The 25,915-nt window shown below is 39.0% G+C and overlaps 1 long non-coding RNA gene across 1 annotated transcript in view; it reads left to right on the plus strand.

The window, feature by feature from the left end:
* Positions 1-25,915, plus strand: part of LOC117358277 — a 94,689-nt gene that overhangs the window by 47,968 nt on the left and 20,806 nt on the right. The window contains exon 2 of the long non-coding RNA XR_004538987.1: positions 17,223-17,316. This is a non-coding gene — a long non-coding RNA (uncharacterized LOC117358277). The remainder of the gene's footprint in view (positions 1-17,222; positions 17,317-25,915) is intronic.

A 25,915-nucleotide genomic window follows, 5' to 3' on the forward strand; every position in this document is an offset into this window, starting at 1 on the left:
GAGCTCCATTTACCACTACCCTCTGTTGCCTTCTACTCAACCAATTTCTAACCCAGTCACTTTAGAGCCCATATTGAGGGTACTCAGTTTATTTATTAGTCATCTATGCTGAATTATGTCACATTACTTGCTAAAATCGAAATATACCACATCTACCGTGTTTCCCCCCAAATAAGACAGTGTCTTATATTAATTTTGGGCCCAAAAAATGCACTAGGGCTTATTTTCGGGGTAGGTCTTATTTTTTTCATGTTCATGATCATCTCTCCCTTCCTCTCCTTCACCCCAATTCTTCCTCTTTCCTTTCTTTTTACCCCACATGTGCAGCATCTTTCTTCCCCTCTCACACATTCCCTTGTGCCTTCCCTCTGCAGCATCTTTCTATCCCTCCCTTCCTCCCATCCCTTGTACAGCATAACTCCTACACAGCTTCTATCCATCGCTTCCGTGCAGAACCCCCACTGACCCTCCCATCCTTCCATCTCTCCCTCCCATCTGAACCCTGCCAACCACAAGACCTACATACCTCCCTCCAAAGAGCAGCATTGGCAGCACTCTAAACAGACTGCTTTGCAGCCTTCTTCTACCAGGGCCTTCCTTGCACTGTGTTACTGATGATATAATCAGTGATGCGGCAGAGGGAATGCCCCAGCGGGAGAAAGCCATAGAGCAGCCTGTTTAGAGTGCTGCCAATGCTGCTTTTTGGAGATCTTGTGGTTGAAGGGTCGACGGGGTTCAGAAGGGAGGGAGAGATGGAAAGATGGACGGGTCAGCGGGGCTTAGGCTGCATGGCGGGGGAGGCAGGAAGCACTGCTGCTGGCAAATCCAGGGACATTTGGGTTAGGCTTCCGGGAATGTTTATTTTTGGCATAGGGCTTATATTAAGACCTACCCTGAAAATCATGCTAGGGCTTATTTTTGGGGATGGCCTTATTTTTGGGGCAAAATGGTAGCACTCTCCCTTGATCTAACTTTCTGGTCACTCAGTCAAAGAAATTATATTTGTCTGTCAAGACCTACCTCTAGTGAAACCATGTTGTCTCAGGTCCCTGCATTCTATGAGATTCCAGAAGCTTCACTATTTTATGTTTCAAAAGTGTTACAAATAAATTACTTATTACAGAAAGACTTACTGGCCTTTAGTTCCCAATCTCTTCCCTACTTTCACTTTTATGGAGAGGGACCACATTCATTTTCCATCCATACTAGAAACTTCATTTTTTTCGGTGCAATAGCCAGAATTAGGGAATTCCTTGCCTCCCCACTTAAACGATACAAAAATTGATCTGAAAACTTTTTTCTTTAAAGATGCCTATCACCCTCGTGAGAATATATCTTTTATCCAGTTGACTCTACCTTTCTGATTGCAGTGTTTGGACACAAGTCTCTGGCCAAACATATGATGACCTATTGTGTCTTATCTTCCCCTTACTTTCCTATTGATATTGTAGTTCCATTCTCTAACCTATCCTTGTTATAGTACACTACCCCATCCCCTATTTTTGATTATAAGCCACCTAGAAGATCTGTCTGATGGGTGGGATAGAATGTTTTTAATAAACTTGAAACTTTTCCAGTCCTCCAGAACCACACCTGACTCTAGAGAGGTACGGTATTTAAAATGTCAGCCAGCAGATCCTCCAGAACTAAGTCCTCCTTGAAGTAATCCCCCATCTAGAAAGAGTTAGTTTTTTGTTGTTTTTTTTAAGTGTGAAACTTTGCTTTTGAATGAAGCCTCTCCTTATCTGTCTAAATATTAAATCACACTATAACATCAGAAACACTCTCCCCATCCATAACCACTGTTCAATATGGCCCCATCCCACATAGGTTCCATTACAACTGCTGGAACAGTTCATCCTGGTATAGGAAGCCTAGTAGAGCTACACATAGGTGTCTTAAATAGCCTGGGGGTGGGTTACTGAACCATAGAGAGGAGGACCCATACCCATAAGCCACTCTAGCCAGTACATTTATGGTAAAACATATGTGCCCACTAACCCCTTTCCCCCCAATCCCCACTCTATTGCCATATAGGTACTACCTGTAGACATAAGGGAAATTGGGGTTGTAGACAGGCAGGTTTTGAGGGTTCTAGTGAGGTGTATCTGGCAGCCTGTTTATGAAGTTCACAGTAGTGTCCTGTAAGTTGCCCCAATGCTCTGTTATGTCTAGGTGGCCAGTCCATTACAAGATTGGCCACTCCCATGTCTAAATGGTCTTGTTCTGGATGTTTGGGACTTGGACAAAATTTTGGTTGAAAATATGGTATAAAGATAAATGTACTGGTGGTCTGGATGAATAATAGCCTAGACATCCAGATAGAGAATTTTAAAAAAATATATTCTAGACGTATTTTTCAAAAATGGGCATTTTCCCACTGCCGACTTTGGGTGTCTAGCGCCATATGCCAAAATCAGACTTAGATGTATGTTTTGATTATACCTCTCCACATGCTCACACTGGAAGTTTGGAATGAGAGGGCAGGCTAAGACTCAATTGCAAGACATTATAGGGGGCATTCATGAAAAAGCTAGAAATATGAAAGCGTTGGCTTCATGAAAACCAAGATGCATGATAGATCTGCTGTAAACTCCATCTGCATATTTTTGTTGTTATAACTGGCATATTTACAACCTGATGCTGTTAGCTCAAATTTTCACATTTGAATGATAGTATCATCTTGGAAAAACTCTTTCTAGCTTTCCTTTAATGACTGACTTAAATAGCAGGGCTCACAAAATCTTTACAGTTCGCTAAACTTTTGTAAACTGTTAAAAAAAAAATGCTCACCTGTGCCAACCTCTTTTCTAGCAATTTAGTGAGAACATTTTAAGAAGTCATGATAATCTGAAGCACATAGTCCAAGCTGAAAATGTGCTTCTTGAAACCAGATTCTTTAGTATAAAATTCCTCATGATTGCTCGTTAGCTTGTCCTAGTTGAAATGGAATGAAGCTATACAGTGATCAAAATCTCATTGTTCTCCACAGCTTCCAGTACAATTACCTTCTCTATGGTGTATACTTATGTCTTTTATTATATTCCAGAAGCAAATATGCTTGGAGAGAGAGAATAAAACCTATTTAAAGTGGAAAAAGGATAAACCCATGGATGCAATCTCATGTTCCAGATCATAAGCACCATCTTTCTACAAATGGCTCATTGTGACTTTCCTCACTGTAACGATATCTGAGTTTCCTGTTGCGGTAAAAGCTGTTGCCATGGTGAAATCCCATTTAATATTTACACTCCCTATTTCTGCTGATATGATGCAACCTTTTCCTTCTCTTAAGTGCATTATAGAACTCTGCCTATGAATCAGCATGATTAGATCAGCATGAGATCATCTTTTAAATAAGGTAAAACACAGTCAGCTATATGGGAAATGGAACTGAGCACTGATTGGCAACCTTCGGGGGGGAGGGGGGGTGACTGTTTGTGTCCTGGGTTATGTTTCAGCTCTTACCAAGTCATCTTGCACTGAATTTTTATCTATTTTCCTTATTTGACTCCAAATGAAATACAAATTCTCATATGTGGAGCTATTTTAACGCCTTAAAATTTCAAGGAATGCTGACAAGAATAATTGGGCAACATCTTGCTTGCTAACTCCTGTTATTTATATTTAGATCAATAGCTTTAAAAGGAAAAAGGCATTTATTCTGCAGCCAGTGCAGTGGTTAAGGGCTAATGCACTTATGCACAGTAAGGTTGCTTAGGATCTGTAAAATATAGGAGACTAATACAGTACATTAATGCTTTCACATAAACTTTAAAATGCTCACTCCAAACACAGGCATGAGTGGGTGAATGCTACAATTAGCATTAAAAATTCAAACGCAAATTAGTTGTTAACAAGAGCACAAGAGCCCATGAAACATGCTACATTGTCCAGGGCTCATTTTTTTGGATGGGGACTGAGGTTAATGTGAGAAAGAGACAGGCAGTGTAGATCCTGTTATGACCTCCAGTTCTTTAGTGTTTGCCTGTGCTGCTGCCACTGATCAACCAGGTTTTATTCCAAAGTATAGGGATTATAGAGGCACCGTATATACTCAAATATAAGATGATCTAAATATACAGTAAGTTGAGGTACCCTTTTTCCCTCCAAAAAGAAGGAAAAAAGGTTGACTCAAATATAAGCTGGGGGGGGGATAATATTCATGTGCCCTGCCCTGCCAGATTTACACCCAGCCCTCCTCACACTCTGCCAGACTCTGTACCAAGCCCCCCTCACTTCCTGCCCTGCCAGACTTTCCACCCTGTCCCTACTCCCTCTCTGGTAGGCTCTGCACCCTATCCTGCCGTATGATCTAATGATCAAGTGGTAGGCCAGAACAGAAGGGATCCCTCCCGTCTCCTGTCCTTGCCAACTCTGACCATTTTTTTTACCTCCCTCCCACCTTTCCCCTCCCTCCACCCCTTTTTGAATCCCTGGTTGTCCAGCGGTGTCTAGGGTAGGAGCAAGCTTTCTGTGCTCCCTGCGCTGAGCCACTCCCTGAATGGCTGCTGCCACTTTTCATGAGTCCCGCGAGAACTGGTAGCAGCTATTCAGCAAGCGGCTCAGTGCCGGTCATGAGTGCATAAAGCTTTCTCATGCCCGCTGGGCCACGAGAACTCAAGGCAGTAATTCAGAGGGGCTCAGCGTGGGGCAGGACCATGGAAAGATTGCGCCTACAGTACAACAGGTTTATTATAATGTCCAGGTTCAGAACAGCCCTGCTTCAGCCATAGTCTGTTTCCATAGCATATTCATTTGCCTCTGAATTCTCTTCAAAAAATTCCATATCCTTTTCTGGATAAGCATTTTCATTACTGTCTACATCATCCAGGTAATCATTAAATGCTTCAATAATGAAAGTATCACTGGTAAGATTACATTCAGGGCTAACCTGTGTTTTGAATTGTGCAATATTCTTCCTTGCTCTAGGTACCGGATTCTCCTCACTGTTCCATTTTCCTTCAGGGTTGGATTGATTCTGTAGCTGTCCCCTTCCTGAAGCCAGCTGCCTGTTCTTATAGGAGTTTTGGTAATAAGGAACAGGTGTGGATTGTTCCCTAATGTGGTATTCTCTAGAATGTGGAATTCTCATTCATACATAGTAAATCATGGACTTAACAAGGAGATAGAATGGTTAACACTTCATTGATAAATCACATCTGGTTATTATCTTCTTTTTATGTCAAAAAGTGGATTGACATATTTAATGTCTTGATGCATTGACAACACAGATGGAAGCAATCTATCATCAATGACGCTATATATGATGTCAGATTTTTTAAGCTATTTATTTATTTTAAAATTTTCTACACCGCTTAAAACCTAAGGGGCTCATAATCGAAAGAGAAAAACGTCCAACAACCAGCCTAAGTTGGCACTTGGACGATTATAATCGAAAGACATCCAAGTGCCAATAATCAAACCGGGTTTTGGACGTATTTCTAAATGACCTAGACCTTCATAGTGCCGCTAAATGACCATAGCTAAACGGGCGTTTCAGGAGGCGTGTCGAGGGTGGTATTTGGGCGGGATGTGGGCAGGCTTAGACTTAGTTGCACAGCATGTATAACCAAAAGTTTTACAACAGAGCCTAGACGGAACTTAGACGTTGTGACTTAGACCATTTAAAACATGGTCTAAGTCAGTGTTCTTCAACTACCGATCCATGGACCACAGAAATTTCCTGCCGGTCCACAGGTCCAGCACGTGCATCAGGCCCAAAACAGTGCTCTTCAACCGCCGGTCCACAGTGCGATCGATGTGGCGTTATCTTCAAACCAGCTCCCTCTTCCTCACTGATTCAGTGTACAAAGCCACGGGCAGTGGCTCCTATGTGCATCCTGCGCCTGAACCGGAAGCCTTCTCTCTGACGTTGCAACATCAGAGGGAAGGCTTCCAGATGAGGCACGGGACGCTCAAGGAGCTGCTGCCCACAGCTTTGTGCACTGCATCATTGAGGAAGAGGGAACCGGCCTGAAGATAATACTGGGGGCGGCATAAAATGGCCAGGCGGGAGCAGGCCAGAAGGTAAGGCATAGCATGGAGGGAGGGAGACAACAAAGGTAGGGGGGGAATGATTTTATTTTTGAATTTAGTGATTGAATTATGTCAATTTTGAGAATTTACATCTGCTGTCAGTGTGCTTTGTGTAGTTTAATTTTGTGGTTAACCATTATGTAAAAAATGAATGGAAAAAATAGTGTTACAATTTTTTTCCATTCATTTTTCACATAATGGTGGGCAGGGTCTGGGGTGGAGATTGGGTAGAGATGGGCGGGGTCTGGCCCACAACTTAGCCTAGTGTTCTTCAACCACCGGTCCACGGAATGATGCTGGTCCACAGAATAATTATTTTAGGGGTCACAAGTGGCATCCCACAAGGGTCAGTGCTGGGACCACTGCTATTCAATATATTTATTAATGACTTGGAAACAGGGACAAAGTGTGAAGTTATAAAATTTGCAGATGACACCAAACTCTCCGGTAAGGTTAGATCTGTAGAGGAATGTAAAGAACTCCAAAGGGACCTGGACAAACTGAGTGAGTGGGCAGATAAATGGTAGATGAGCTTTAATGTGGAGAAATGTAAAGTTATGCACATAGGGAAAGGGAACCTGATGTACAACTACACGATGGGGGGGATGACATTGGGAAAAGGCAACCTAGAAAAGGACTTGGGGGTTTTGGTGGATAAAACAATGAAACCGGCAGCACAATGCGCAGTGGCCTCAAAAAAGGCAAAAAGAATGTTGGGCATTATCAAAAAAGGTATCACTACCAGAACCAAGGAAGTTATCCTCCCGCTGTACAGGGCAATGGTGCGACCGCATCTGGAGTACTGTGTCCAGTACTGGTCGCCGTACCTAAAGAAAGATATGGCGATACTCGAGAGAGTCCAGAGAAGAGCAACAAAAATGATAAAGGGCATGGAAAACCTCTCGTATGCTGAGAGGCTGGAGAAGCTGGGGCTCTTTTCCCTGGAAAAGCGGAGACTTAGAGGGGATATGATAGAAACTTATAAGATCATGAAGGGTATAGTGAATGTAGAGAGAGACAGATTCTTCAGACTAGCGGGGGCAACAAAAAACTAGAGGGCACTCAAAAAAATTGAAGGGAGATAAGTTCAGAACAAATGCTAGGAAGTTCTTCTTCACCCAGATGGTGGTGGACACCTGAAATGCGCTTCCAGGGGCTGGTTGAGCAGAGTACGGTTTTGGGTTTCAAAAAGGGATTGGACAAGTTCCTGAAGGGTAAGGGAATCCAGGGGTATAATTAGAGGGTTACTATACAAGACAAACTACCTGGGGGGCCGCTGCGGGAGCGGACTTCTGGGCATGATGGACCTATGGTCTGACTCGGCAAAGACAATGCTTATGTGCTTATTTATTTCTGCCGGTCCATAGGTGTAAAAAGGTTGAAAAACACTGGTCTAAGTCACAAAAATCCACCTAAAGTCACCAGATAAGCACTGCAAACACATCATACAGAACCACACACACTACCCCAGTGATCAATGACCCCCTCCCCAACCCCATAAAAATTGTAATCAGATCTGTAAAATTCAGCCTCCAGAACATAATCACTTGGCAGCCTGGCATAGGAAGCCTAGTCGTCCTGCACAGAGGCAGCTTAAGTCATCTTGGGGGTGGGTTAGGGACCCACAGAGAAGAGGGCCCATGCCCATAAGCCCCTGCATTGATACTGGAATATGTGCACTCCCCTATACACCCCCAAAACCCTTTTGTACTGGCATATATGTGGCTCCTGCAGCTATAAGGGCTATTAGGGTAGATAAGAAGATCTAGGGAATTCTGGAGGTGGTTTTGGGGGGCTCACCATGACCTATATGGGAGCTGTAATGAGATGAAGACATGGCACCCTTTTTATGAAGTTCACAGCAGTGCCCTGTAGGTACCCCACTATTTAGGTGCCATGTCTGGATGTTCAGTCCATCACTTTGCGCCCACGTCCAGCAGGGCTTGTTCTAGGCATTTTTGACTTGGACGAAAAGTTGGAAGAAAATGTGTTATAAAGATAGATGATTTAGCGGCTTGGACGATCAGATCGGCAGGGCGTATAGTTTAAAACGATTTTCAAAACAAAAAAAATTGGGACGTATTTTACGGAAAATGTGTCCTAAGCTATTTTTTACTTTGGATGACTTGTGACTTGGACGAAAATGGACTTAGACGTTCCTTTCGATTATGTCCCTCTAAGCATTTTACAAAAAGAATATGCATAATTATGTAGACACACATAATCAAAACAACATATACAATGACTCATTATAATTATCTAACATCCTAAAACTAGTACAAAACTAGTAAACTTCAGTAAAATAGGTTATCAAAAACTGACCTCCAGTAAATAGGCTGTCGAATTCTAACCTAGTATAAAGCTCTCACAAACAGATGTGGTTTTTAATTGCTTCTTAAAAGACTATCATGTTCTTACATAGCCTCAAACATCCTGGCAGAGCATTCCATTTCAGAGGACCCACCACAGAAATGGCTGTTGCATGCGATCTTCTTGTAATGGGTTTTCATCAAGCACCTTTATTGATAGCTTCACGGTAGATTCCAGTCTTAACATTCTATATGGTATATAATGTTTCAATACTTGCTTTTAAATACCACGGTGCTACCCCATAGATCGCTTGGTGAATAACCATCAAAATGAGGAGTTCAGTCAGGTAGGCGGAACAGAACCATCACCTGCGTTTTTCTTTTCTCATTTCTATTGGAGTCCTGAAGTTTGTATTTTAATGTAATATATTTTGAAAGTGTTAAAAGTTATGGATAATAATGGCATTGCTGATTCAAATAGCTTGTTTTATTACAGACTAGTATTCTTAGTATTTTGGAGATTATAATTGTTTTTTTGAAGACACTTTTTTTGTTGATCACGGGAAGTACATTGACACTGATACTTTGGATTTACATGGGGATCTCCCGGCAACGACAGAGCAGATTTTATGCTGTTTAAAGATCATCTACTCACCTGATGCAGCATCATTCAAAGAATAAATAAGTGTGATCATTATTTCTACTAGCTTTTGATCATTCATAAATAGTAAAGCTATAGGAGGCAGGTGGGTGCTATGATGTTGGATACAACACCGTCTTGATACACTGTTGCTGGTGTAGACGTGATGAATTGACTGAGCAATATAATTATATATATTTATTAATATTACTTTTGATATTATAAGCATTGCAAGGATTTATTTGAGATTTTGTTTGTAATAAAAATGTAAATGTGTCTGAATTTATATCTGCTGTCTATATTTTACACTAAGGTCCCCTTTTACTAAACCGCAATAGTGGTTTTTAGCACAGGGAGCCTATGAGTGTCGAGAGCAGCGCTGGGCATTCAGCGTAGCTCCTTGCGTTAAAAACTGCTATCGTGGTTTAGTAAAAAGGGAGGGGGTATATTTATCTATTTTTGTATGGTTGTTACTGAGGTGATAGTGCATAGAGTCATCTGCTTTGACCTCTTTGAAAAACCCTGGAATAGGAATGATAATTAACATTTTCTATGCGTACAGTGTGCTTTGTGTTTGTTTGTTTTTTAATTTTATTGTTGGTAGACATTTTGACTTGGTCATTTAAAAAGTAGCTCGCAAGCCCAAAAAGTGTGGGCACCCCTGCTTTAAAGAGATCCTGTAATGGATGGGAAGCCAATGCTCTTTTGCCAGCAAAGAAGCAATTTACCGTATTTTTCGCTCCAGAAGAAGCACCTGACCATACGACACACCCTAGATTTAGAGGAGGAAAATGAGAAAAATAACATTCTGAACCAAACTCTCCCTGCCAGGCTCTGCACCCAACCCCATACTCCTTGCCAGGCTCTGTCCCCCCTCTGATAGTCTAGTGGTAGGCCGAGACAGGGCACATGGCAGACAGTGACAGGGCACGCAGGCAGGCCTCCCCCATCCCCAGGCAGCCTCCCTCCTCCCAGGCTTCCCCATAGGCAGGCCCGGCCTCTCCTGCTCCCTCCATATTTTTAATTTGGCAGGGCATGCAGGCCTATTCCTCTGCCTCTTGCCCCGTACCTATTTTTAATTCGGCACAGCATGGCAGGGCAGGTCCCAGCCTCCCTCTCTCTCCCAATCGCTCCTGTCCGAAAGCCCGCTAGACCACAAGGTAAGGCCAGGATGCCGGGGGGAAGGCTAAACTATGGTGGGTTTTTTTTTCTTTTTTTCCCCTCCCCCCAAAAATCACGAATATGTGAAATTGCGATTGCCGAAACCGCGAATGGGGAGGGGGAAGTGTATTGCTGAAAGCTAAGTACAAGTCAGACTTACCAGCCTGTAGTTTCCTACTTCTTCCTTACTTCTACTTTTGTGGAGAGGGACCACATCCAACCTTCTCTAGTTCTTTGGTACCACTCCCAGCTGAAGAGAAGCATTGAAAAGGTTAGCCAGCGGAGCTGCCAGAACTTTCTAAGTTCCTTCAGTACCCTCAGATGTACACCATCCAGCCCCATTAGTTTGTCCACTTTTAGTTTAGCTTCAACAAACACAAGTCACCACACCTCTGTCCCTATTTGTGTTTGTCTTCTGTGGTTCCTTTCCCAGCACTTCAGCTGTGAACACAGAACAGAAAAATTTATTAAGCAATTCAGCCTTACCATTATTAGCTTCTACTTATTCCTCCCCTTCATCTTAGAGTCTCACAATGCTACTTTTGCACTTCTTCCTATCACTAATACTGTATATCTAAAAAATGTCTTGTCCCCTGTTTTACTATTTTACCTGTATTTTGCTCTAGAAATGGTGCATATCATTGTGTTTTATATCATTGGAGTGACTTCTCTATTTGTGAGACTGATTAATATTCAAAACATGTCACAATAATGGTGTGGTTCATCCTAGATTATAAGCACCTCATTTTCCACAGTCTTCTTAGGTCATGATCCCATGATCCCAATAATTGATCCTTATCTATCAACTTTTTCCCCTGTGAAAGAATTTATATATTTAGAAGGGAAGAACAGGTACAAACTCAGACTTTAGGGAAGAAGAGGAACAAGAAAAATAATTAAAGTTTTAACAAGAAATAAAAGAGAAAGCAGTTGCCAAGAATAGAGTTTGGGGAGATGGGAGGACAAAGTTCCACCCAAGCCAACTTCTGGACTCATAATTAGAGAACCAGTGAGAGCCAGATTAGAAAAATATTTGAGTAGGCATATGCATATGTTTGGATGCAGAGGAAGCATTGATTAATAAAAATAAATAATTCCAGGCTAAGTTAGGATCCATGGCTAAGTTAGGTTTGGTAGGGCCCATTTTGGAATGCTGGGGATAACTACAAATATGAAGCAAAATTGGAAGCCTTAAATATATAAGGCAAGACATATTCAGAAGCCCAGAGCTTACCCAGAGATAGAAGATGCCTCAAGGTAGGTCTGGCCCTACCAAGTTTCCAAGTTTATTAGTTTTTAATATACCGACCATCAAACAAATGTCTGGCCGGTTAACAATAAAATTTTAAAAGGTAGATGAAAATAATAATAGGCACTGAGCAATTGTGCATTTTTTGCACGTGGCCTCACTTTTCAGACTCTAGAGATTTATGCAAATAAGGACTTGTAGTGAGTCATGGCACATAGCCTGTCATTTCCCATGGACTCCCTCTGCACTGAGGTACCATATGAAGATTCTGATTGTGGTGAAAACTAAGTAAATTGCAGAGACAGGGTTATACTATCAAAAAGAACATATATACAATGTTCAAAGCATGGCGTTCTTTTTCTTTTTAATTGATGTACATTGCACTGATGTTGTAACAAAGAGCGGTATATAAATAACAATGAACATAAACAAACTCAGAAGAAACATGAGAAAGTACTTTTTGTTGGTAGGGTGAAGGTTGCCTGGAATAGTTTACTAGTAGAGGTAATTGAGTCTGGCACTGTCACATTATTTATACATGCTTCAAAGGCTGAGTACAGGGATTTTGAATGCTGAGACTTGATCATCCTAAATTTTATTCAGTGTTTTTGACTGAGCCATATGCAATATGGTAAGCTATCTTACTGTTGCCTCTATTTTTAACCCTTTAATCTAACTTCTTCTGGTATTGTGTACTCGGTTCCTCATTTCAGTATGGATCAACCAAGAGTTTGTGCAGACATGTTTTACCTTTGATCTCTGTAGGATTTGTGCCCACTAATTCTAATTAGCTTTATATATATATATATAAAATTAACCTCCATGTCTATGGGTCCTAATAGAATTCAATAGAACAATATCTTTAGTTATAGGTATGGATATACTCATCCAGTATAAATAACGAAAATGTCTGTCAGCCATACAGAAGGAACCTACAAGAAGTGTGGAATTAAAAATAATCACTGAAAACTAAGTTTATTCATTATTTTCCTTTTATATTGGTGTAAATCCTGATTTGAACTATGTTTAAATCTATATATCTCATCAAACTTTCTGCTCAAGATGATTTTAATGCTTGGAATTGTATTTTTGAAAATTTGAATAAAGAATTAAAAAAATAAAAAGAAGTTGGGACAAAAGGAAAGTCTGTTCTTCAACAGAACTCTGCTTTAATGAAAAATAACACTTTGTTCTATTGTAAACTTGAATTTATGGAAAATCAGGTGTGAAGTGAAAATTAATCTTCTTAGAGTACCAAATATTTCTCCTCAAGAAATGTTTCATAAATATCTATTGGGGTTTTAAAAATTTCAGAGTCCTCTCTCTCCCATTTGATTGCTACATATTATTTACTGGTTACAATGAAAGAAAGAGCAACTGGGGTCTTGGTGGACTCTTTGGATACTTCTAGAGAAGTTAAAGGAATGGGATTGACTACATTCTTGGAAACATCTGTAGACCAACAAGCTACTCCTACCACCATGACTTTTGTTTTGTGCTACTGAAGTAAGAAATTTTCCTGATGTAACTCATGCCACACAGAAGAAGAGATGGCAGTTCCTGCTTCTAAGACTAACCCCCTCTTTTACTAAGGTGCACTAACCGATTAGCGTGCGCTAATTGAATTAGCGTGTTCTAAATGCTAACACGTCCATAGACTAACATGCACGCATTAGCATTTAGTTTGAGCTAAATTGATTAGCATGCATTAATCAGTTAGTGCACCTTAGTAAAAGAGGGCATAAGAGTTCAAATTGAGGCTACTTTTTTCTTAAAGTACCCTTGCAAATGTCTAGTGAAGTATCTTCTTTGAACCTCTTCATTTATCACTATTTCTTAGAACGTTTCCTTTAAATTTTTCTACTCCAGGGTGGATTTTCTACTATAGGCCCCCTTTTATAAAGCCATGCAGCTGTCATGCAGCAAATGCTCCAATACCCATTCAATTCCTATGAGGATCAGAGCATTTACCGCACCGTCCCATGCTGTCAGCTTTTGTATAAGAGGGGGAAAGTTTTACAAATCAATATGTTGCAAGTTTGAAGGATGTTCAGTGTGTGACGAGCTTTTTCTTGGTTATGAATTGTTTATAATTTTAATATTATTTCTCTCTAATACTTCTTATTAAGGCCAGAGGGGTTTTGAAATTTGTCCCCATCCCCACAGGAACTCATTTTCCCTGTCCTCTCCCCGTGTTTTTTGTCGCTGTCACTGTCCCATTCCTGTAAGCTCTGCCTTAACCGCTCAAGCCTCAAACACTTATGATTTTAAAGTGTTTTAGGCTTGTGCAGATGAGGACAGAACTTGCAGGAATGGGGCAGGGATAGGAAAAGAATTTACGGGGATGGGACGGGAAAATGAGTTCCTGCAGGAACAGGGAAAAATGTGTCATTCTCTAATTTGAATGTACTTGTTATAAATTGCTGTACGGTCTTATCTTATTGACCATTTTGTATTTGCCAATCCTAGATGATCTGTGCATAGTTCTGCATTGATTACATGTCCACCTGTTAAGGGTTGTACACACAAAAGATATTTTCAGAAGCTCAGTCGTCTTTTTCTTAATTACATTATAGGAAATCTTTGAAAACTTATTTATTTGTTACATTTATGTAGTGTGTGTTTACCTTAATTTTTTTGTAAACCATATAGATCTGCAAGGTATTGCGTTGTAGAAATAAAGTTTGATATGTTATGTTATATTGTTGTTCGTCCTTCTCATATGGATTCAATTATGATTACTTTTGTGTGTAATGTATTTTTTTCATCTCCCATCTTATTTTCTTAAGCAAGATTATCTAGTAATTTGATTCTAATTAGCATAAATACAAATTTAGGGCTTCTTTTATGAAGCTATTTAGCAAGGACCGCTGTGGTAACTGCTCTAAAGCCCTTTGGGGCTGTCACACAACTTTGTAAAAGGGAGGGGCTAAAAAAAGACATGGCAATATTTCCCATGTTTTTCAAATCATTTTTAGAATGTTATTTTTAAATGAGCCATTTATAATGAAACACTATTATGCAAACAGTGCAGTCTATCACTTAGCAGTGGACTCTGTATTGCTCAGTAAAGTGCCCTAATGCTCAATAATATACATTATTTATGAATAGGCACACTATTGGATATTAACCTCCATTTAGAAAACAGTAATGACCAAGATGTTGCTGATATTTTTGTAAGTATTAAATGTCTTTTCCCTAAGTATTGAATGTCTTTTTCCATTTGGCCTCTATCTGCCATCATGTTTCTATGTCTCTGTAGAAAGGGTGGTAGATACGTGGAACAATCTCTGGAAGATGTGGTGGAGAAAGAGACTGTGTCTGAATTCAAAAGGGCCTGGGATAGGCATGTGGGATCTCTGAGAGAGAAAGAGATAAAGGTTACTGCGGATGGGCAGACTAGATGGGCCATTTGGCTTTTATCTGCTTTCATGTTTCTATGTATGTGATTTACAAGTTACATATGAAAAAGCGGTGCCCGTGATTGTTTAACAATGCTCATTGGATCTCTTTCACTCGCTGGATCAGAAGAAGCTCTTTAGACTTTTTTTTGTAAATTAACATCAACTGCATCAGATAATGTTGGTATGCAGCTACAAAGGTACACACTTCCGGCTCACCACACAATTGTTTCCCATGTACTCACCTTTATAGGACCCCCAGGGACCCCTGAAGAAGACTTTTTGTTGAAACGCGGACCGTGTTGGGTCCTGTATCCCTAGCGGACTAGGTTCTTTTAGGCTCTTATGTGGATGATTTACTTTTATGTGGATGGAATTATTTTATGTGGATGATTTTAGTGTACCTTTGGAACTTTGATACTTTCAAATAAAGTCCATTTAGGAACATCGTCACTCCACAGAGTTTTTTTGGTTTTCTCTGGATTTTCTTCTTTGTGGATATTTTGGGGTCAATTCCTTTTGTTTTTTGCTGGTATGCAGCTTCTTCACCTCTCATTATTTTTCATTCCTCCAGATTTAGATCTAGCAATCGCTTTTCCTGATCAAATTAACATCAGTAGCTGGGAAATTCTACAAATGGTGCCTTAATCATAGCTGTCAAGCGATGTCTAAGTTTGGGATCCATGCCAAATTTTTTTTTTTTAATAATTAGCTTATTTGGCATGGTAATTGACCACACTGGGTTTCAGTTAATAAAAAAAAAATCAAGCAATTTAAGAGTTTGGTGCCAAATTCATAGGAACCCTAGCGATGCCTAAGTAGAGGTGACCTCCAATGCCTAGGGACGCCTCGAAACTGGTAGGGAAGGAATCCCCAAGCTCTTTTTATCCCTAATTCATGCCAAATTTGCATAATAGATGATAGAAGAGCACTCTTGTGCCACAGGCCATGTGGTGCATGAAGGGGAGGGAGTTTATAGCTGATAGAATGATTCTTAACCCCTCAAAAAGGATGGTTTGTTGGATTATAGATTATTGTTTCCACCAGCACATAACATCCACCTGTTTGAAACAGATTTACTTTCCATTAATTCTTTCTATTATTTGGGAGTTGTCTTTGATTTAGCACTTTCTTTTGCATTTCAGGCCTCACAAGAACTTGGTTAGTTGAAGCAAATTATATCAATTAGTTCCATCCTAGACTCCCAAGCATTACATACCCTCCTTCATGCGTTTGTCCTTTTTAGAATCAATTATTATAACTCGGTGTATTATGGAATCTCTTCATTCAGTTTACACTGTCTTCAAACATTCCAGAACTCAGCAAGATTCCTGTGTAAAGCCAAATTTCACGATCATGTCTCTCTCTATTACTGATACATCTGCACTGGCTGCCGGTTCAGTTCAGATGCCAATTTAAATTTTATGCCTAACATTTAAGGCACTTCATTACATACACTCCTTCTCATTCATTATGTTTTCTCAACTCCAATAGACTTGTTCTTCTATTCCCAAGACTAGCACTCTATGAAACCACATGATCATTTATTTCTTTATTTCCCCTTTCTTTTGGAGCAACCTTTGACCTTCCATTTAAGCTCAACAATCTTTTCTAAAGTTTAAATCGCTCCTGAGAACACATTTCTTCAGGAAAGTTTTTAATGTTTCTCTGGGGTAGGTCTTTTTTTCCTTTCGTTGGAGTGGACGAGAAAGAATAGTTATGTGTATTTAATTATTTTATTGTTTTTATAACTTTATGTATGATTATCCTCTTTAATTGTGTTACTTTTGCTTTTAATATTGGTGTTCTTTTCTATGCCATTTAAAAGCTGATGAAAAATTATAAGATGCTTGCCGGCACCTAAAAAAATGGCAGTGGAATCCTACCTCTGGAGGGACCTGCCAGCTCCTAATGCCACTGTAGGTGTGGCTAACACTGGAAGTGGCATTAGGTGCCAGTAGGCGTTGCTGGAGGCGCAATTCATATCAAAGGTAGGCATCGGAAATGTAGGCCTTGAAAACTGTGGTTTATATTTCCAACACCTACCTTTGCCAGAGATATGATTCTCTAAATCCATGCCAATCACGTGAATTGACACACAATTGGCTGTCAGTAACGGTGCCGTTTACAGATAATGATGCAGTCCAGGCCTAAGGACCTTTGTATCACAAAAACATAGAATTTGGAAACTTTATTACATTTTATAAAACCAATGTGAACTCTCTTCATATAAGGTATCTCAATTTCATTAATACTCATAGCTACATCCCTTGTAACAATGTGTCAGTCAAAAAAATGAACTAGGAGTTATGTTCAATTAAATAACAACATTATTCTATGTATGTATTCTTAAATACATAAGAAAAAAAAAATGAAACTCTTTGACTTCCAGAATTTTTTTTTTTTTTTTTTTTCTTTTTCAGCCCTTGGATCTATAAGCAACAAACTTCAATCCAATAAACTGGAGGCTTGATTGGCCAGCTCAAATCAACACAATATTGAAGAACACCCAAAATTGTGAGTTATTACTACACAAAAGCAAACACTGTCGGTGAGATTTCTTCTACACTTTCAATACAATTTTACAGATCCCATTTGGAAAAGCATATATAAACCACTTAACTTTTCCTTTAGAGCCAAATGCTGATCACTGATATAGACAAGAAAATACTACCTAATAATTGATAATTTCAACTTCAGAATCAAAGGTTTCATTCACAAGTATTTAGTGAGAAAGAAGTATCAGTGTGCCAAGTTTCAAGTTTGTTTAAATTTTAATATACCGACCATCGACATGCACCTGGCCGGTTTTCAAAGCTAAAAATATTAAAATAAATTTTAGAAGGGGGGTAGGAGGAGAAAATGTGAACATTAAAAAGACAAATTACGATTACGAATGCGAGTTTGAGGGTGAAGAGGGAGGAAAAGTTAATAATTACATCGTTAAAACAAATTAAGGGGAAGGGGGGGGGGGGAATAAAAACACCAGGAAATGGGATCGCTTCTTAAAAGTGGTTCGTTTAATATACTGCTACGCTGTTGGAAAAGGAAATATTTAGATGCTATGGTATGCGTCTTGGAATAAGAACATTTTTAGTTTAGTCTTGAATTTATTGAATGAGTTTTCATGTAGGAGTTGAGGTGACATGGCGTTCCTTAAAGTTGGAGCTACAACAGAAAAATTAGTATTTCTAGCAAAGTAGAATTCCTTGATAGAAGGTATGGTCAATATGTTCTGATCAGCCAGTCTAAGTGTCCGAGAAGAGCAGTAGGGGATAAGTTTATCAAGAAAGGATGAGAGGCGTGAAAGTTTGATTTTAAAGACCAGCATTAAAGTTTTATAAGTGATACAATGTGTTGTGGGTAGCCAATGTGCTTCTTGCAGAAGATGGGTAAAATGATCATATTTTCCTACCTTTTTGGGCGATTCCATTATATAGGGAGTTGCAGTAATCTAAATGAGAAATGACCAGTGAGTGAATAAGGGTTGTGATAGTATCAGTTTCGAGGATTGAGGTTAAAGAACGGATGAGCTGAAGTTTGTGGAAACAGCTTTTTACGATGGAGCTTATCTGGTCATGATAGGTTAAATCTTTGTCTAGAATGACTCCGAGCAATTTTATTTTTGATTCCATTTTTACTGGGCAAGATTTGACAGAGATTTGTCCATTTATCATTTTGTTCCTGATCGGGAAGAGTATACTGCAGGATTTATTTATATTGAGGCAAAGTTTTATTTATACGGAGCCAGTCACTAATTTTGTCAAGTTTAGGGTTCCTTTTATGAAGCTGCGGTAGCGGCTTTAACACGCGTGACTTTTCATCACGCGTTAGCCGGAATACTATCACCTGCTCAAGAGGAGGTGGTAGCAGCTAGCACGGTCGGCGGTTTAGCACGTGTTATTACATGCGTTAAACCGTTACCACGGCTTCATAAAAGGAGCCCTTAGAGTTTATTTCTTATATCACGGATATTGGTAGTATCAATGGGGTGAAGAATTTGGATGTTGTCTGCGAAAGCAAAGATTGTGAATCCAATGGACTGAGCTAGAGTGAGAAGAGGGACTAGAAAAATATTAAATAGTAAAGGAAAGAGAATAGAGCCTTGGGAATGCCAAAAGTTTGAGTAATTGGAGATGAGATATTTTCTTTCGAGTAGACTTTGAAATTACGGTCTTCAAAGTAAGAAGTGAACCATAAGAGGGCGGAGCCTGTGATACCGCAGTTCTTAAGATGAGTGATGAGGAGGTGATGGTCAACAGTGTCGAAAGTGGCTGACAAGTCTAAAGAGATAAGAAGGACGAATTTTCAATGGTCATGGAAGTAGTGTATAGTGGAGGTGAGATCAAGTAGGAATAATTCTGTGGAATAGAATGAGCGGAAGCTGGTTTGGTATGGGTGAAGGGCAGTGGTTTTATCAAGGAATTCAGTAAGCTGGTTCAGTACTACTTTTTCCGTAAGTTTTGTGATAAGAGGAAAGTTGGCGATAGGACGATAGTTTGCTGGCTGTGTTTCATCTAGATTTTGGTTTTTTAGTTTAGGAAAAACTAGTACAGATTTCCAGGCTTTTGGGACAAGATTAGAGGTAAGGCTTTTTGTTATAATTTCCAAAATGAATGGGCCAAAAATAGGGAAAATTTTTTTAGAATCGAAGGAGTAATGCTCTCTGTTGGGTTATTAGAAGTGTTAATTGATTGGAAGACTTTGAGTAGGTCTGTTAAGGAAGGAGGTTTAATATTAGAAAGAGTGCTGAAGGGTAAGTGGTTTGGCTGGTCTGATGGATCCGGAGACTATAAGGGTATAGATTGTCCTAGGTTCAATCTGATATCTAGTTAGCGAATTCTGAAGCTGATGGTTGTGTAAGTAAAGGGAGGGGGTTCTTGTTTGAGTATGGGGATAGGGATCGTAGTATATTAAACAGTACAGAAGAGTTGCGGGCAGTGATTATGAATTTTGAATAGTAGTCTTTTTTGGCTTGTTGTATTGAAGTTTTGTGTAGTGTAATGATTTCTTGGTAATGGTGAAGGGCATTGTTGGACCAAGATTGCCACCATTTATGTTCAGAAAAGTGGAGTTGATGGCGGAGGAGGATAAGATTTTCAGTGTACCATGGCTTCTTTTTGGGTTGTAATTGGGATGTTTTTTCCTGGGAGGGGGCAAGAAGGTCCATAAGAGATTGTGTTGAGTCTTTCTAGAGATCAGATTGTTTTTCCATTGTAAGATTAGTGAAGTCTTGTAGGTTCAGGTTAAAGGAATTTTGTATAATGGAAGTTGTAATTTTATTGATGTCTCTGGAAGTGTAAGTGTTCTGTGAGGCAGTGGATGGAGGAGTAGGAAGATTTAGGGCTCTTTTCATGAAGCCGCATTAGCGGCTTTATCACACACACATTTTTAGCGTGTGCTAACCCCCGTGCTAGCCGATAAACTACCGTCTGCTCAAGAGGAGGCGGTAGCGGCTAGCGCAGCTGGCAAATTAGTGTGAACTATTACACGCATTAAACTGCTAACATGGCTTCAGAAAAGGAGCCTTTAGTTGAAGATTTTTTTAAATAAATTTATTATTTTCCAATAAATAGTGCAATATAAATATATACATCTGAAACATATCAAACCATTACAAAGCACTTTTGAACTACAAAAATTAAAAGACATCATTACCCCCACAACCCTGTATAACTCAGAAATGTAAACATACATCAAATATATATGCGATATCCCCCTCCCCTCCTTGGATGTGTATGGGAACGAAACCTAATTTAAAAGAGATATAAGACATAAATATATAACTATATATCATAAATAGATGCAACAAAAGCTGCTAACGGGCCTCACACTAACATAAATACCTTATTATTCCCCATTAATTCTGCATTCATTTTTTCATATTTGTAACTAGAACACAAATTTGCCCACCAAAAAGGAAAATTTAAAGTATCAGAACTCTTCCAATTTCTTGTTATCATTTGGATGGCCTGCCTTTATTCCGGTCAAATGGGGGTTTAACATATAAGGTACCACATATAATCATCTCATATGACAATGGAAGGGCAGAATCAAGTATTACTTTGATTTGTCCCCATATCAATTTCCAGAAGCTGAGTATCGGAGGACAAAAAAACAACAGATGATCTAATGTCCCAATATAAGTATGACAATGCCAGCATCTATTAGATCTGGAACCTTTTTACACCCTTGGTCCGGCAGAAATAAAATAATTATTTGGTGGATCGGCAAACTACTAGGACTAAAATTTAAAAACCCCGTTTCCGCCCCATCTTCGCGAGCTCGGTCACCGCAAATCATCTGATCTCATCCATACAAGCCTCAGTTATGATTTTAAATTGATTGAATGCATTTTATTAAAGTATAAAAAGAAATAATATTCTGTACAATTGTTATTTTATAAATACAAATAATACAGAGCAAGGATCAACAAAACCCCTGTCTCCCCTCCCCTTCACATAAATCCCCTCTACTATCAAGAAAACTGAACAAGCCAAATTATTACAGAATGCTACACATTAATATCATGCTAACAGAATACTGCAGTCACATATGGCAGGAATAGTGTTAGGGGAATGCAACTAGGGCAACTGTCCCCTGGTCAGAGAGCATCCTAAGCCAGCTGGAAGTTAAAGAAGCACTGCCTGGGCTTTGCAGTCCCCAGTTATGTCTAACACCAGCTTCACTGCTCTCATCATTTTTATCTCACCTACACCAGATCTAGCATCGTTGTCCCTCTCTGCTTATTTCTCTGCTGACCCCTTCCCATCATCAATTTCTCTACTTTCTCATGCCTGTCTCTCCCCTTCCCCTCCTCTAATCTCCCTGCCAGCTGTTTCTTTCCTTTTTTCCTTCTCCCTTCCCTCCTCCTTCTGTCCACCAGTAACTCTCTTCCCTTCTTCCCCTCCCAGCAGCATCTCTCCTTCTCCTTCCCTCCAGGTCCAGTAGCAGCTGTCCCTTTTTTTTCCTTTGTCCAGCAGCTTTCCAGATTCCTTTCCATCCTCCCCTCCCAGCAGCATCTCTCCTTCTCCCTCTCCAGTAGCAGCTGTCCCTTTTTTCCCTTGCCCAGCAGCTTCCCAGACTCCAATAGTGGCTTTCTCCCCTCCCAGAAGCTCTCCTTACTTCCCAGCGCAGTGATTTAGGAAGGCAGCCTCGGGTCCTTTGTTGGGTCGCGCCGCCTCTGAGGAAAGAGGAAGTTGCATCATCAGAGGCAGCCGCAACTCGGCAAAAGCCCCAAGGCTGCCTTCATGAATTGCTGCACTGGGAAGTAAAGGACAGCTGCAGAGAGGGGAGAAAGCCACTGTCGGAGGCTCCCCATGATCTCTCCTGCCCAGCGCGGACCAGCTAAAAATATCTCGTCAATCTTGCCGGCCCTGAGTGGACTAGCAGGAAATTTAACTTAATCAATCTCGCCGGCCCTGCGCGGACTGGCAGAAATTTCCTGCGGACCGGCGGTTGAAGAACAGTGATCTAAAGTACGTACACCTGCTTGCATCCAATGCTTTCAGACAATCTTCGTCCCACCAATTTGAATCTTGGAGTTTACCCATAATAATTGACATGTGGATTTCTCTATTTGAATATCAGATAGATTATTAATATATATTAGAGTTTTCCATGTATCCATTAAAATAATATTATCCTTAACATAGGTTGGTAACTTAATACTCAATACATAGGGCAATCTCAATGGGGACATCAATTGCCATTCTAAATACAACCAATCCGGAAGATGCTCCTTGAGCTCTGGATGGACCTAGTACATACCCTGACGCATAATATAGGCTTGATGATACCTATAAAAATTGGAAAATTTACCCCACCAGCTGCAATTGGTTTTTGTAAAGATACTAAAGCAACTCTAGCTTTTTTCCGTAGCCAAACAAATTTAGTAAGAATATAGTTTAACTTCTTATAAAAGGACCCCTGAAAAAACACTGGCATCATACTCATTTGGTAACAAACCACAGGTAAAAATCATCATTTTAACAGTATGAATTATCCCCCACCAAGACAAATGTAAAGGGTTCCAATGCTCACACATTTCTGTAACCTTTGCCAAAAGCAATTTTTCATTTACTTTCATCATTTCTTCCACCGTTTTATGCATACAAATACCTAAATACTTTATACCATCTTCTTTCCAAAAAAAGAAAATGAATCTAATAAACCTTTTGAACAATGAACATATAATAATAATAATAATAACTTCATTCTTGTATACCGCAATACCATGGAAGTTCAATACCATGGAAGTTCAATTTAGTGAAAGAACTTCCGATTTATTCCAATTTATTTTATAGCCAGAAAACTTACCAAATCTGTCAATTAATTCCAGTAAAATCTGGTATGGTAGCTTCAGGATTTCTCATATGAAGCAAAATTTCATCTGCATATGCAGAGATCTTATATTTCTGACCTGCATAAGGAATAACTTGAATATCTCCGCTTGTTGAATATCTAACAATAAAGGTTCCAATACAATGTCAAGAAGCAGAGGGGATAATGGACATCCTTGTCTAACTCCCCTCTCCAGACAGAAACGTTCTGAAAAAGTATTAATATATAATCTGGCAGCAGGGAAACTATACAAGGTTTGAATCATTTGTATAAATCCAGAACCAATACCAAACCAATCCATTGCTTGATACATAAAGGTCCATTCTACATGATCAAAAGCCTTCTCTGCATCCAAGGACACCAAGAAGGACGGATCATCCATTGCTTTTGTTAAATTTAGCATATGAAAAGCCATTCTAGTGTTATTTGAAGAGTGTCTTTGAGCAACAAACCCCATTTAGTGTAAACCTATAAAATGAGGGAAAGTCTTGGCCAATCGTAAAGCCAATAATTTGGCCAAAAGTTTTTCATCCACATTAATCAAAGAAATAAGCTTGTAATTAGAAACCAGTGTATGATCTTGTTTGGCTTTGGTAAAACTATAGTTAGAGATTCTGCCATAGTGCCAGTAATGCAACCTTTAGTCAGTTGAGCCTGATATAAATTTAACAAATATGGTAATAAGGTTTTTTGAAATGATTTATAAAACTCTACAGTGAAGCCATCACCACCTGGAGTAGATCCAACGCTAAGGGATTTCAACGCTGTTTGAAGATCCTTCAACAAAATCGGCTCAGGAATTTTTGGTCCCTTTATTAGCTTTAAGAATTCTAGTCCATCAATTTCTTTATCAGAATAACGCTCAGAAGAATATAAGACTTTATAATATCTTAAAAATTGTTTTAAAATGTTACCAATCTGAGAGTTTCCCCTTTCTCATCTACAATAGCAACAATCTTTACTTTTCTTTTTTCCGCTTTTAAATAATTAGCCAATAATCTTCCTGCTTTATTCGAGTTTCCATAATACAGAGCTTGCTGGGATAACAAATCCTTCCTGGCTAATTGTGAAGAAATTTCATTGTACCTATAATTAGTCTTCAAAGCTCTTGCAAAGTAATTTGTTCCCAATTCAAGGCCAACTTTGACTCTAAATCTTTTATATTTTGTTCTAATTCAGAGCATTCCAATTTAAATTTTTTCTTAATATGTACTAAATATGAAATAATTTGTCCTCTTATGGTGGCTTTAAATGCATCCCATAAAGTATCTATTGAAATTTCCTCTGATGTATTGAATTGAAAATATTCATTCATTTTCAGTTGGAATTCTTCTAAAAAGTTTGAATCTGCCTGCAATGTATTATCAAATCTCCATACAGGTCTACTATACTCAAGTTCATTCATTTTAAATTCAATCCATATCCCAGCATGATCCAAAATTAAAATTGGATCTATGCCAGATTTTGTCACTCGTCTGATCATTAAATCTGAAATAAAAATATAATCAATTTTCAAAAATGATTTATGCACCTGAGACCAAAATGAAAATTCCTGAACATTATAGTGAAGGATCCTCCAAATATCCTTCAAACCACAAGAATGTACCAAATTATCCAAACCCATAGATTTTATAAGTTTCCTTGGTTGTTTGTCCAACAAAGGGTCCATAACAGCATTGAAATCCCCTGCCACTATTAAATTAGAAGTAGCCAGTGGTAAGATCAGCTGTTGAAGAGACTTAAAGAATTTGGCTTGATTTAAATTGGGAACATAGACATTAAGAAGCTTCAGAGTAACTTTTCCAGAGCTCAAGTCAACTTGAATCCATCTTCCCAAAGGATCAGCATTGACCTTTCCAACTATAAATGGACATTTTTTATGAATAAGAATAGCCACCCCCACCTTTTTTCCAACAACAGGAGCAAAAACACATTGTTTAACCCAACCACCCTCCATCTTTGCTGATTCAGTAGCCAACAAGTGAGTCTCTTGTATAAAATAAATATCAGGTTTTTGTTGCTTTAAGAAATTAATGATCTTTTTCCTTTTTATGGGATTGTTAAGCCCATTAACATTTAAAGAAAATGCCATAAATTAATCTTAAATACATGAAATCTTATATGATGACTCATTGGTGAAATTATGTTCCTATATCCCAACAAATAACTCATAAATAACATAAATCCCATACACATCTAGAACCCATTATCCCCTAGCCCTACTTCCAATCCTCTACCCTTTATAACATATGAACATTTATATACATCCATATAGACTAGTGAATAGAAGTACCCATGGCATACTTGCACATCATCCTGTAATACCAGCTACTAATAGCTTTAACCCATTTTATGAAAAACTAAGTTACAGTAGACCTAATAATAATAAAAATATATTTACTTAGAGTAATAAATTAAATAATATAACCCTAATTATAAGCATATTAGCATCAATTACCTCTGCGTGAATTCTTCCCATTAAATTATAGAAATTATAGTATAACCCTAATAAATATAAAATTAATTTACTTTTGAAGTTAGATTTTAATTTTCCCCCAACCCAACACCAACCTTACCATTCTGACTTTAAAAAACAGCAAATCTATTACCTCAGTTCCTCTCAGAGAACAACAAAAACTTTAAATAAAACCAACAATTTAACAAATAATGTATAGAAATAAAATTTAAAATAGGAGCCACAGATATCAATATAAACACTATGAAATCAATTAATTATTCAGCTCTCATTAATTAATTAATCTCTGACCCAGAA

This window comes from Geotrypetes seraphini, chromosome 3 (genome assembly GCF_902459505.1).
Source record: "Geotrypetes seraphini chromosome 3, aGeoSer1.1, whole genome shotgun sequence".
In the NCBI taxonomy this organism is placed as follows: domain Eukaryota; kingdom Metazoa; phylum Chordata; class Amphibia; order Gymnophiona; family Dermophiidae; genus Geotrypetes; species Geotrypetes seraphini.